This window comes from Podarcis bocagei, assembly GCF_964188305.1.
Source record: "Podarcis bocagei genome assembly, chromosome: 6".
In the NCBI taxonomy this organism is placed as follows: domain Eukaryota; kingdom Metazoa; phylum Chordata; class Lepidosauria; order Squamata; family Lacertidae; genus Podarcis; species Podarcis bocagei.
The window spans coordinates 100,266,999-100,281,190 of NC_138130.1; the positions used below are offsets into that span (position 1 = coordinate 100,266,999).

The 14,192-nt window shown below is 45.0% G+C and overlaps 1 protein-coding gene across 1 annotated transcript in view; it reads right to left on the reverse strand.

Moving 5' to 3' along the window:
* UVRAG (UV radiation resistance associated) overlaps window positions 1–14,192 on the reverse strand; it is an 83,150-nt gene that overhangs the window by 49,769 nt on the left and 19,189 nt on the right. The gene's annotated exons all lie outside the window — the stretch shown is intronic.

Sequence of the window (14,192 nt, forward strand, 5' to 3'; positions counted from 1 at the left end):
CACGCTGATTCCTGGACCGTCTGCGGGCTGGATTTAGAAGGTGATTAGGCCAGATCCTGCCCCCAGGCCTTAGTTTGCCTACCCATACTTTAGCTGATGCACCTTAACAGCAGTTCCGTTTGGTCAGATAGATAGAAAGAAAAAATAAATCCATTCAGCCTGGCACAGCAGCTGAGCCAAATCCTTCCAGGAAGACCACAAGCAGGACACAAACGCAACAGCAGCACCCGCCAACGTCTGAGAGAAACTGGCATAAATCCACAATCTGAACGTGGAAGTCATGTAGTTTGGAAGCACTCTGGTTCTGGAATTGCTCCTGAAGGCTTGAGACTAGTGCTAGTTTGTCAACTGCGTTCATTCCTTGAGCAGACTTGGACACAATCAAGCCTACATTCGTAACATCTAGGCTGGATTACTGAAACATGATGTACATGGGGCTGCCTTCGGAGACCTTTTAGAGACGTCAGACAGAGGAGAATTTTGGAATCATGTTGTTCCTTTGCTGATTTACTGAGTCTCTTTCCAGGTATTATTACTTTTAAAGCCCTAAATGGAAATTCAAGACAGGCCAACTTGATTGGACAACCACTCCCAGCCCCTAATTCAATTCTAGTATAAGGAGGAGACGAATAAAGGCTTCACTTTCTTCCCATTATGCTTTATTTTTTAAACACCCACATTCTTTCTCAGCAAGGAAGCATTCTTCCTCAATAGGCTTACTAATTCTCTTTAATACTGATTTTTACCAGTATATCCGGAAGAAGCATCAAGCTGACTAACTCATATTTCCTGGCTCTCTCTGGATCCATTTTAAAAAATTGTCATTTCTTAAATATAGAAATACACTGAGCCTCACCTGGGTCTGGAAGAGCACTTCTTACATGACGCTGTCACAATATTTGTGAACGTCATTAACAGATTTACAACATATAAAAGAGACTCTAGATTTTCACTAGGGTCTGGTTTCTATGTTGGTTAGTTTGAGGATCAGACATCAGTTTTTTACATAGAGCTGTAAAGTTGGAAGGGACCATGCAATGCAGGAATATGCAGCTGTCCCGTATGGGGTTGTTATCTGGTGAGTGAAGACCACAGCAGGTGGAGTATGAGGAAACACTCTGCATTTTGTACAAACTTGCTTGCAGCCCAGCCCAGGAGAACAGAGGTAGCTGCTCTCCTCCATGGACACATCCTACAATTACAATGTGTACTATTGCACCACCCCAAGAGGGACATGAACTCACACTGGTGCACATGAAATTCTTGTGTTATTTGTTTCGACTGTCTTCGGGCATGAGCTTAACTTAGAGGAGTGAAATGCTTTCTTTATACGTAATTCGAGAAACAGATTGGTGATGAATGCCGAATATACACGGCAGATTTTGGAGAAGATTCCTCCCCGCTCCTCGCAGCCATAGATGATTGCATGCTAAGTAAGCAACCTTTCAAATTCATTCCAGATATTCTCTTGAATAATTTCATCCGATTTTGTTCCTCAATCAATTCTGCTTATGTTAAAGGAATAGGTTCTGCTATTAACGAAACATCAAGCAATCACAGTCAGATTCCACCAGCTATTTCTCAACAATAAATGATTTCCCTGATAAACTGTGATGGCTTGGAAAGTAGCCCAGCTGTGACCCAATTCAGTTGAAAGTTATCACCATGCAGGATTTAAAACTAATTGCATGGATTAGAATACAAAAGGTTGTTCTGAGCTGTCTTTATTTTCATGTAAAACAGTTCACTAAGTTCACATCTATTGACAAAGTGCGAAAATATCTCCAAAATGAAGCTATCAAAAAAGAACGTTTGATACTAACTGGATGAGAATTTAATACGGCACACATCAATTCAGGTCTTTCAATGAACAGTTTACATTCATAACCAGAATATATTGTTAAGAGACGGGCACCCACTCAGACATGCAAATGTTAATTATGACTGATTTTGTTCTTGGATTCTGACGTATACCAAGCAAAAAGGGCAACTTTGTTTAGATGCAGGTGGCTCCCTATTCACACAGGGGTTACATTTTGGGCCCCAGCACACAAGGGCAAAATCACAAAAAATGGGGAGCACCCTGGAGAGTCGTCTTGGCTTGGGAAGAGACTCACCCCAGAGCCCAAAGAGAATAATCTCTTGGGGCTTCGGAGAGGATCTCCACGCAAGCCGGAGGGGCAGCAGGGCTTTGCTGAGCTGCTCAGCTTCCCCAACTAACAGCTGGTGTAAGGGGCAGCACAGCAGCAGAAACAGCCACTTCCCTGCGAATCAGCTGAAGAAGCCCTGCTGCCCCTCTGGCTTACACAGAGGTCCTTTTTGGGCTCGGGGGGGGGGGTCTCCAAGATGCTCCTTATTTCCGGGTACCTGGCACTGTGCTTCTGCACGGTCGCACGTAAATGGGGAGTTGTCTATCACGAAGGCTTGGGTACTACTGAATATTAATCAGAGTGCTTGTGCACAAACACTATTAGTCTCTTGGTACTTTTTGGCTACAAACTAGCCCCTCATGCGGAAAGTCCCATTTTACTCTAAAACCCCACAGCAGGTCTAAATGAGGTGATAAAATGAGCAATACCACTTCACTCTACAGGTAGGGTGAAATATACTTGGAGTCGAGAGTGGATTCCATGCTCTTTATTCAGCTCATAGTGGTGAGGAGGAATGGAAGTTCCCCCAGAATGTCTGTCTTATATACATTATTTACACAATGGGCCCCACGTGATTGGCTAATTCTAGGATTCTCCTGTAGGCCAATCAGGTTGCAGATTCACTTTCACCTGGAGCTGGATTAGGTGGCTCCTGTGGGCCAATCAGACTGCTGCATTCTGAATCCTATTGTTCTAGGACCAATCAGACTGCTGCATTTTGGATCCTGTTCAACTCAGTACATAACATAGGGGATCACATTCTTTAATGTTCCTACGTGTTTTGTAAACAACCCTTGCATGCAGAAGACTAAAACAGCAGGTTGTGCTAGATTTATCATTATTATCACTTGCAGGGAGTCCACAACAGGAAACATTCCAAGTGTTATTCCCCTACCTTTAGTCTAAACTGCAAGCGCAAATTCTTAAACGATTGATTTTCAAAGAATCTGGAGCTAATTGTGTGTTTCTCTCCCCCCCCCCTTTCTTTTCTTTTTTCCTTTTCGGATAGAGGCGAAACATGACCAGAAATCACTGAGCAGCAATAGCCATGCAGGCTACAGAAGTGCCATCTCTTGGGCATTAGGAGTCTTTTATAGACATTACCTATGCATTTTCAGAAAAGTCTCAAAAATCACGAGGGCCAGGAACCTTTTAAAATTGAAACCAATTCCCAGGAGTCCAATTTCTCTGCTAGATTCATCAGAGCGTTCTGATAATTTAACAATGCAGAAGATGCACGGCGAATCACATTTCCACTATTAAAAAGCAACAATGTGAGGAGGCAGCAATAAATGATCTATCCCAGCCCCACAACCCCTTCGTTTGGCATATTTAGGCCATCTTAGGTACGTTAAGTCACAAATCAACATAGCAAACACTGGTCAGTTAGAGAATCGTCACTGTTCTCAGATGGTGCTTATAAAAGAATCCAGATCTATGGCTTTTTGACATGCATTGCGGTCAATCGCCTGAAGCATTTTCCATCCATCTTCTTGAACGCCTGGATGCTATTCGCTTTCTTCCTCTTTTGTCCTCTCCTTCCTCCCCCCCCCCCCATGTACAGCATTTATTTCATTCTTGGTCACAAGCCATGAATACACAGACTAAATACTACAGTCACACATCCTATAGCTATTTCTCACAAGAGAAATAAATACAGGGAAGGTCAGATTTGCCAAAACAACCTTAGTTTACACTGGGTTTATTTAAACAAAGTAATGACCGCTGGGGATTTAGAAAACAGAGCGAGAGCTTTTTGGCAAAGTGAGAGATATGGGATACCCAAATTGCAAACACCCAGTACTATTATTAAAAGAGCTTCTATTAAACAGATTTTAAAACAAAAAATATGAAACCTGAACAAACAAGTCTTTATGCTTACCTAGAGACTAGATTCTAAAGAGGTCCGGCTACATTAGCCATGAAGAAGAAGCAGCCTCCAATCCAGACCCCCAAATCTACACATGTACAACTAATCTGATATTTTTGTTTTTGGAATTTCCTTCCCCACCAACACATCCAATGGACTTTTCAGGTTTATATGCAACCCCATCCTCACCCAGTTCCTGTAACTATGTGACAAATAGCCAACGCCAGAATAAGACACGAGCCAAGAAGAGGAACGAGGATAGAAATGGAGAAGGGCTCCACGAGTCTATCCTGACCAGCCATCGGCTTCCTGTGCAACATAAAGCAAGTGTTCTTAACAGCACAGGATGCAAAAGGGACAGTGCATGAAGATAAAATGCTCCAAGAGCTTTCGGGACCCTTGGATGAACTCTGCTCCCAAAGCAGAAAAACGTTTAAGGATCAAGCTTTCCCAGTCCTCTTTCCAAACAGTAAGATGCAACTCAGAGGGGTCCAATAACCATTCTCAGAAGCCAACAAGCAGAAACATGTCTTAAACCCACTTGGGTGTTGCCGAATCACCATCCCTTTTCCTTTGGGGACGATAAACAACATCTCTTGTTTAGCACAACTAAAATGCAATTCAATACCACTCAAGAGCAACTACTACATTCTGGTGCGCCTAATCATACAGAAAGGATTCTTCGATATACAGTCGTACCTCGGAGGTTGAACGCCTTGCGAGTCGGAACGTTTTGGCTCCCAAACGCCGCAAACCCGGAAGTGAGTGTTCTGGTTTGCAAACGTTCTTTGGAACCCAAACATCCGACGTGGGTTTCGTAGGTTCCGATTGGCTGCAGCTCCTGCAGCCAATCAGAAGTCGCACCTTGGTTTCCAAACATTTTGGAAGTCAAATGGACTTCCGGAACAGATTCCGTTCAATTTCTGAGGTATGACTGTAGTACTAACGATGCACCCCTCAAAATTCATCACTGTTTTTCTCTTCGTTAAGATGGTCGGCAGATACCTAGATAATTGCTTTCACAAGCACACCAACTAAAATATTGGCAGATTCTAACTCCTACCCACCAAATTGCCATCTTCAGGGCTTGTCTCACAAAATAAAAGCTTCTCAGCAAATGTGACAGCAGCGCTAGATGTCAGAACTTACAAAATCTGCTGCCAAAAAAAAGGACAGCTTCCCCCGCTCTCCTCCATAGCATGCAGTAGAGCTTATTTAATAATCTGATGTCATTCTTGACTAAGGAGTCAAAGCTTTTTACAAAATTAAAACACACCAAAAAGAACTCCATAAAATTGCAATTTAAAACAAAGTCACAGACGGACTGCAGCATAAAATCTTAATAAGCTCATGGCAACAGATAAAAGATCTCTAAAAAGTCTAAATTTCCTGAAACATGGAGGGGGCATTTAAAGGACGCCTGAAAGCCAAGAGTGAGGAAGCTTGGCAGGCTCCCAAAAGGAGGACATTCCAAAACATTGTCACCGCCAATCAAGAAGGCCCCATCTTTTATATTCCTCCACCTGACACCACATATCAATGGGACCAAGAGCAGGATTTCCAAACCTGATCTTAACTGGTCAGGAAGGTTCATATAGGAATAGATGGTCCTGAGAACAACCTGCTTCCAAGGCCATTTTTAGGGCTTTAAAGCTAATACCAGGACTTTAAATTGAGCCTGGAAACAAACAGGAAACCAGCAGAGCTGGAATAGGACCGGAGTAATAAAATAGCATCGATGGATACCAGACAATAGTTTGGCACCATTACCAGAGCTGAGAATTTAACTTTCCAAATTATTTTGGAGCTACACCAGCTAAACATTAGGCTTTTTGGAAGGCCTGAAAGAGTCGTTTGCTTCAATTGGCGTTTCCTGGGTAATGTTGTGTCTCGCTCACGGGATGGAGGGTGGAGGAACTGTTATGCTGCTCAATTTCTGAGTCTGTTTTATTTGTGTGGATCTTTTGTTCTTGGTTTTAGTAGTAACTTTGTTAATACCTGTAAGTTGCTTTGGGCACAAGTGACCTAAAGATCACTTAATACTTTAAAAGAAAATTAACTTTTACCAAGCATCGCAGTAGATCAGCCAAGAAGCAACGAAGGCATGAAGAATTCGTATCAGGGCCATCTTGTTTGGGAGAGATCACAGGTGTTTCCTGCTTGGCAGGGGGTTGGACTCGATGGTCCTTGTGGTCTCTTCCAACTCTATGATTCTATGATTCTACAACTGGTGAACTAGCTGAAGCTGGTAAAAAAACAAACCACTGCTAGCTACCATCACCACCTACACATTCAAGAATGTCTGCCAAGAATGGAGGCCAAAGGCATCCCAGATGGCAGACCTGAGTCTTCAAAGGCAGTACAATCCCATCTGGAGAAAGTTGCACAACCTTCCCCAGATTGCCAGAGCCCCTCACCAACCATTCTTCCAACTTATCTGCATTATTTCAGCTTATTCACCTCCCTCGGCCCACTCAACTGACAGGCGCTGGTTTAGCAGCTCCACAGACTTCCTGGGATTAGACTACGGGGGAAAGGGGGTAGAGTCGCACACCATCAATATACTGATGACACCTCAGCCTAAGCCCCTGGATGATCTCGCCAAGTTGTTTCATGCAGACGTGAAACAGAGTAAGAGACAAGACAGACACTTTGGTACCCTGTTAAGCCAAAGGTCATGGGGATGAACAACATCCCCCAGAACTACCTTGTGAGACTGGAATGTCTGGAACCATTGAAGAACAGGAGGATACCATGACCCATGCTAAAAAAAAAAGAAGCCATTGAGAAATTTAAGAGAATCAACAGACTCACACACTTCTAGGCATCCTTCAGCACAGGCTCATCCACCAGGGCAAGCAAGGCAGCTTCCATGCCTCCAAACCTGACTGTAACAAACTGCTCAAACCCTTGCTCAAATTAAGGTTAATGTGAGATGGACCAATGGCTATTCATATTACTTGGCTCTACATTTTATTTTTTTTCACAAGGGGTCTCACTACAGCCTCTCGCAAACATGCAGGAACCATGCCTTCTCTGACTGAGGCACTGATCACCTCTCTAAGACAGAATTTCCCAAATTTGGGTGACCGGCTGTTTTTGGACTACAACTCCCATCATCCCTAGCTAGCAGGACCAGTGATCAGGGATGATGGGAACTGTAGTCCAAAACCAGCAGGAGACCCAAGTTTGAGAAACCTGATCTAGACAGATTGCCTGTCTTTCTTTGTTGATTGGGGCGAAGGTCAAGCATGAAAGCAACTGGTCCCGCCTCTTCAAGCAGCTTACCCACCCATGCCCCCACAGGGGCGAACAACAAGAAGAAGAAGAGTTTGGATTTGATATCCCGCCTTTCACTCCCCTTCAGGAGTCTCAAAGCGGCTAACATTCTCCTTTCCCTTCCTCCCCCACAACAAACACTCTGTGAGGTGAGTGGGGCTGAGAGACTTCAATGAAGTGTGACTGGCCCAAGGTCACCCAGCAGCTGCAGGTGGAGGAGCGGAGATGCGACCCCGGTTCCCCAGATAACGAGACTACCGCTCTTAACCACTACACCACACAAGCTGAAAAATATTCATCACCGCATGACTAGAGTGCCATAGGCACAACCATCTCTGACACCACTTGAAATCTGGTGTTCCAAGTCAGAATGATAGCAACAACATGTGGCTGGTGGAGTTAGAGGGGAGCAGAACACAACCTATCAGTACCAGGACATTATTCAAGTTGTGCTGCATGTTAGTTTGGAGGGGAGATCATTATTGGCAGCAAACCCATTTCATTGCATGTGTAGTTGTCCATTTCAAGATGCTGGCAACTTGCAGACTAGTCATCCACTGTGTACAGACTATAGTATCCAACTATTGTGGAGATACTATACCTTGTCATAAGGCAGAGTATTTCTCAGATGAAAGTTCAGTTATTGAACCCAGAATGACAGATTCCAGTGTTCAATGTGGTATATAGAGAATAAGGCATTTTAAAATATCCTAAAAATTGAAGCTCTTTTCCCCCCTGAAGGCTTATTTTAAGGTATTGGAGCTCAGTGTGTCAAGTATTACCTGCAAATATTGTTCTCATTAAAGCCCCACGGAAAACTAAACCATCTCCCTGCGACTCTCAATCCCCTCACATATGCACATGGTTCATATAGGTTTGTCTGCAGCCGCAGGCTAGAATTCAGCACTCACTTGCCAGCTGTTAGAAATTCCTGCTCTAACTCCATGCAAGAAGTCCAGGAGGTGGTCACCCTTCACAAACTCAGTAGAAAACTGCACTGTCAAGAGTTATTAGCGAGAAAGAAGAGAAATGGAGGAAACAGCTTAGAGTCTCCTCTCTTTGGCACATACGAAACCGGTCACTGCAATATAAGCAAGGTGATTTCTCCCGAGATGAAGCATGTAGAATTTAGTATTCCCAGTAAGTTTAGGGGTCACTTTTAAAAGGCCAAAATTTGCTCACCATTTCTGAAAAACGTATGAATTGTTTTGGGCCCCTGAGATAGGCCTCAAGTTGGGTAAGGCATTCGTACTCACAGCTTAAAGGGTTTATGCTGTGGGGTGGGGAGGAAGGGATGAGAAATTAATTTCAGGGAACCCAATGCACTCAGATACATTGCTGGTGCTCAGCTTTTGCCCTCCCCCCAAAAAAAACACCTTTAAGTTATTGCTTCCCTTGATGGATAGATTGTATTAGTACGCTGCTTTTCATTCAAATGAATCCCAAACAATAAATAATAAGAACGTAATAGAATATCACAAGTACAGCATAAATCATATAAAACAAATTTTCAATTAGCAGTAATTAACCTCGTTGGCTATGATGCAGCTGCTGCACAAAGCTTATTGGACTGGCTAGCCGAGAGCTTGAATCCATGTGCTGCTCTCTGCTGTTAATTTTTCAAAGCAGCAGGAGAGGAGAAGGCTTATGTATACCTCAGCCAACACTGATTTGTGGGGAGCTAGGGGGTCATTATGGGACGCAGGTGGCGCTGTGTGTAAAAGCCTCAGCACCTAGGGCTTGCCGATCGAAAGGTCGGCGGTTCGAATCCCTGCGGCGGGGTGCGCTCCCGTCGTTCGGTCCCAGCGCCTGCCAACCTAGCAGTTCGAAAGCACCCCCGGGTGCAAGTAGATAAATAGGGACCGCTTACAAGCGGGAAGGTAAACGGTGTTTCCGTGTGCGGCTCTGGTTTGCCAGAGCAGCGATGTCACGCTGGCCACGTGACCCGGAAGTGTCTTTGGACAGCGCTGGCCCCCGGCCTCTTGAGTGAGATGGGCACACAACCCTAGAGTCTGGCAAGACTGGCCCGTACGGGCAGGGGTACCTTTACCTTTACCTTTTAGGGGGTCATTAGACCCATCAGTATTCCTCTACAAAGCAACTAACAGAGAGGAACTCCAACCAACCCTGCCCCCCTCCTATTTGATCTCCCGGCACACTCACATGTGGCACACCTATTTTACATACAAAATTATTACCGCAGCATGATATAATGTTCATTTAAAGGTGGGGGTGAGAGAAGGCCTCAGAGAAGGACCATTTGGTATTTGACAGTCTTCCTCATCCAGGAAATCTGAAGATCCCTCCCTCCTGTTACCAAAAGGCATTGTTGAGGCCAGAATTCTGATTTGTTTTAAGAATGGAAAGACAGAAGAAGGTGCTTCTTCACACATATGTATGGCTGACTTATGAAAGTCACTACCATGACATATGGAGATGGTCTCCAGCTTCAGCTGCTTTTTAAAAGGGATGGAAGGTGCGACAACGGCCGCGAGAGTTCTGGTAGCACAAGGATAGAAGACTGAAGAAACCCCAACTAAAGAATCATGGCAAGAAAAATTGATGGACTATGCAGAACTGGCAAAACTGTCATATAAGCCACGGGACAAGGATAACTGTGACTTTAAGGATGAATGGGAACCCTTTACAAAGTATCTGAAGACGCAACAAAGCGAACTGGACTCCTTGGCAGGTTTTGAATAAACATTCACAAACCTTTTATTGATAATAATCAGCTAAATAGTTTGAGGATCTATACAACTTTGTAACATGCAGAAAACAGCATTTTTAGAGAAACCAAAGATTGGAACTGAGGGAAGTCGGAGGGTGGGTGGGTTTTGTGTGGGAGGGGGGAGGGAGGAAAAATGGGGGGGGACAAGGATATGTTTTTGGATAATATGTTTTGTTAGAATTTTGAATAATTTTTATTTTTTTTAAAAGGGGTGAAAGGTATTTACGGTGTTCATCCAATGAAGCTGAATTTTGAAAGATTTAGGACAGATAAAATAAAGTACCGTATTTTTCGCCCTATAGGACGCACTTTTCCCCCTCCAAAAATGAAGGGGAAATCAGGGTGCGTCCTATTGGGTGAAGGCAGGCTTCAGGAAGCTCTGCGCAACCCTCGGGAGACCGGCTCCGAGGGGTGTGCGGAGCTGCCTGCAGTCCCCGGCTCAGCACAGCTCTGTGCGGCCACCGGGAGCCGGGGGCGAAGCCCCGCCCCGCTCCCGATGGCGGCGCAGAGCTGCCTGCCGTCCCGGGATCAGCGCAGCTCTGCACGGCCACCGGGAGCAAAGCCCCGCCCCGCTCCGGATGGCGGCGCAGAGCGGCCTGCAGTCCTGGGATCAGCGCACTTCTCCCCATCGCCAGCCCCACAAGCTCGGGGGACAGCGGGGAGGCAGAACGTGCCTTCCCACTGTTCCCCGACCTGGTTCTTCCAGCCCCGCACCTGGGGGGGGAAATAATTTTTTTCCTTTATTTCCCCCCCCCCAAAAAAACTAGGTGCGTCCTATGGGCCGGAGCGTCCTATGGGGCGCAAAATACGGTACTTCTTTCTGCAGCTAATAGTTAAACAACGAAACTCCCTCCCAGAGGAGGTGGATATGTCTACTGAAGGCTGCTAGCCACGAGGGCCATGCTCTGTCCTCCACAGTGGAAGCAGCAATGCTTCTGAGTACCAGCTGCTGAAAACCACAGGAGGGGAGAGATGCTCTTGTGGTCGAATCCTGCTTGTGGGTTTCCCCCAGGCACCTGGTCAGCCTGTGAGAACAAAATGAGCCGCTGGCCTGATCCAGCAGGCTCTCATCATTCTACCAGGGGCTATTAGTTCTTTGTTTACTGGAAGAATCCATGCTGAATAAGCAGCACAAACTTGGGAGAAGGGATCTTGAGTTAGTGCCACCCTTCGTAGAAACATCCATCTGTTGGAAACAGGATGCTAGACTAGATAGGCCCTTGGTGATCAAGTAAGTGAATGCATGATATACAGTGGTGCCCCGCAAGACGAATGCCTCGCAAGACGGAAAACCCGCTAGGCGAAAGGGTTTTCCGTTTTGGAGGTGCTTCGCAAAACGAATCTCCTATGGGCTTGCTTCGCAAGACGACAATGTCTTGCGAGTTCCTGCTGGTTTTTTTTCCTCCCCCCCCCTTTTTCTAAGCCGCTAAGCCGCTTATCAGCTGATCCGATAAGCTGATAAGCTACTAAAAGCCGCTAAAAGCCACTAATAGCGCTAATCCGTCAATGGGCTTGCTTTGCAAGACAAAAAAACCGCTAGACGAAGAGAATCACAGAACGGATTCTTTTCATCTTGCGAGGCACCACTGTACTTGACAAGTTAATTTTGCCTTAGGTAGCAAGCATTCTACCTGCTTTTAAGTACACTTATATAAATAAGCTCAGTTGTTTGAGAATTTGACAGCCAATGCTTCTGTAGAATCAAAACTCTAATATTAAAATGCTTGTAGAAGACAACTTTATGTGTAGAACAGCTGTCGTTCAGATCTGCCCATTCATTAAAAGAAAAAAAATGCCCTATAATAATTCTTGCAAGGCAAGAGTGACACCTTCTGGTAGAGCTGCAATATAGAAATTTGAGTTTTTGAACTCCAAAGCAATTCTGAAGAGTATTTAAGACAGGGTTAATCCAGTGTGGTGATTCCAATGGTCAGGGATGATGGGATTTAGTGCACAACACCATGTTGGCTACCCATTATTTGAGAGGTGTTGAGAAAGGCCTGAGCAAGCTGGACAAGCAGTTCAACAAGGCTGTGTGCATAGCCCAGAGCATATTCTATAGCAGAGTTCAACATATACTATGCTCATTAATAGGCCATCAAACTTCGGTTATGTCTATCCATTCACACATATAGAACTTGCAATGCTCAGCTAGGCAACTTCTGAATATATTGACATGCTTTGCATTTTGTGTATTTGTATTTGGATGTTTTGAACATTTGCTGTATGCCACTTTGAGCACAGCTCATTGTGGAAAAGTGGCATATAAGTACACTCAGTCTATCAATCAATCAGGGCACTAGTTACCCAAACTGTGGCAGTTCATCAGTAGAAACAGTGGGCACTTTGAAACCTAACACCAAGTTCAGTCTTGCATGAATCAGAGTAAGCCTTGGATTTGATGAAGAGTCACACCCCACACCCCACTGCCCAGTACATGATCCTATTTTCAAACTGCTCCTAGAATCAGTAAGTTTCTCCTAAGGTCCAACCAAAATGAATTTTCTCGTGACTTAACCCTACTGATCTAGTTCTGCCATCTGGTATTTGAGAAGTGCTATCTGTCCTCAGTCTGTCTTCACTTTTCCTGGCTAAACATACAGTGGCACCTTGGTTCTCAAACTTAATCTGTTCCAGAAGTCTGTTTGACTCCCAAAACAGTTCAAAAACCAAGGTGCAGCTTCCGAATTGGCTGCAGGAGCTTCCTGCACTCAAGCAGAAGCCGCGTCAGACGTTCGGCTTCTGAAAAACATTCGCAAACCAGAACACTTACTTCCGGGTTTGTGGCATTTGGGAGCCGATTTGTTCGTCAACCAAGCCGTTTGAGAACCAAGGTGCCACTGTACTCAAGTTCCTTCAATGTTCCCTCATAGGACTTGTTCTCTGTACCATCTTCACTGCCCTCCTTTGACCTCATTCAGACTTATGCAAGTACAGTGGTACCTCGGGTTACATACGCTTCAGGTTACAGACTCTGCTAACCCAGAAATAGTACCTCGGGTTAAGAACTTTGCTTCAGGATGAGAACAGAAATCGTGCTCCGGCGGCAGGGCGGCAGCAGCAGGAGGCCCCATTAGCTAAAGTGGTGCTTCAGGTTAAGAACAGTTTCAGGTTAAGAACGGACCTCCGGAACGAATTAAGTACTTAACCTGAGGTACCACTGTATTTCTCAAAATGAGGCATGTAGAACCTGACATAGCATTCCAGGTGAGGTCAGACTAGTACAGAAGCAAGTGGGATTATTTCTCATGTCTTGGAAACTACGAGTCTATTAATGCAACTAAATATCACACCATCATGTGGTTGAATATACAGGCGCCATCATTTTCACATGTACTGCCATGACAGGGATGCTTCTTCCTACGACCTGCGTGTTTGTTTTGGGAGGGGGTTTGGGGGTGGGTTGCTGAGGAGCAGGACTTTGCATTTGCCTTCTGAACCTTATGCTGTTTGTATCAAAATGTAGAAAACAACGCTGAGAAAGACTCAAGACTTTGGAGAACTGTTACTATGGGTCCAGCCTTGCCAGCCGTCAGAAGTTTTGGTCTACAACTCCTATCAGACGCTGGCTGGGACTGATGGGAGCCGTAGTGCAAAACATGTGGAGCCCATCAGGCTGGCAAAGGCTGAACTATAGCCTGTGCAGACAATACTTTGCTAGGTAGGCCAATAATGTGATCCAACAAGAGGCCCTTTAATATATTTTTTGCAGAAATTCACTGAGCGCTCTCAAGTACAAAGGCTCACCTAAGTACCACCTGAGATTCCAACCCATATTTCTGCTCCCCAGAGTGCGCAACTGAAGTGCCGAACTTGCAGCCACTGGTAGCAGAGATGGCCAAACTAAAACACTTATATTTGCTAGAACTTATCGTTCGATACGGGGGGAGCAAAAGAAAGAAACAGCAGCAAAGAATCGAGTATTATGCTACTAATATGCATCATTACAACACCGGGCAAACACTGAAGACAAGGCTACTATTCATCTGAGAAGCACAGCTGGTCTTGTGCTAACACGGGCCACCCCCCACCACACTGTTCGTTTTAGTATGACATTTCCATCTTCTTCCAGTGGTGGTGGTGGGGAAATCTTCACCAGTTAACTCCACCCACAGTAAACACAACTCTCTCAAAGTTTTACTGTAGAAGGAACAGGTCTGCA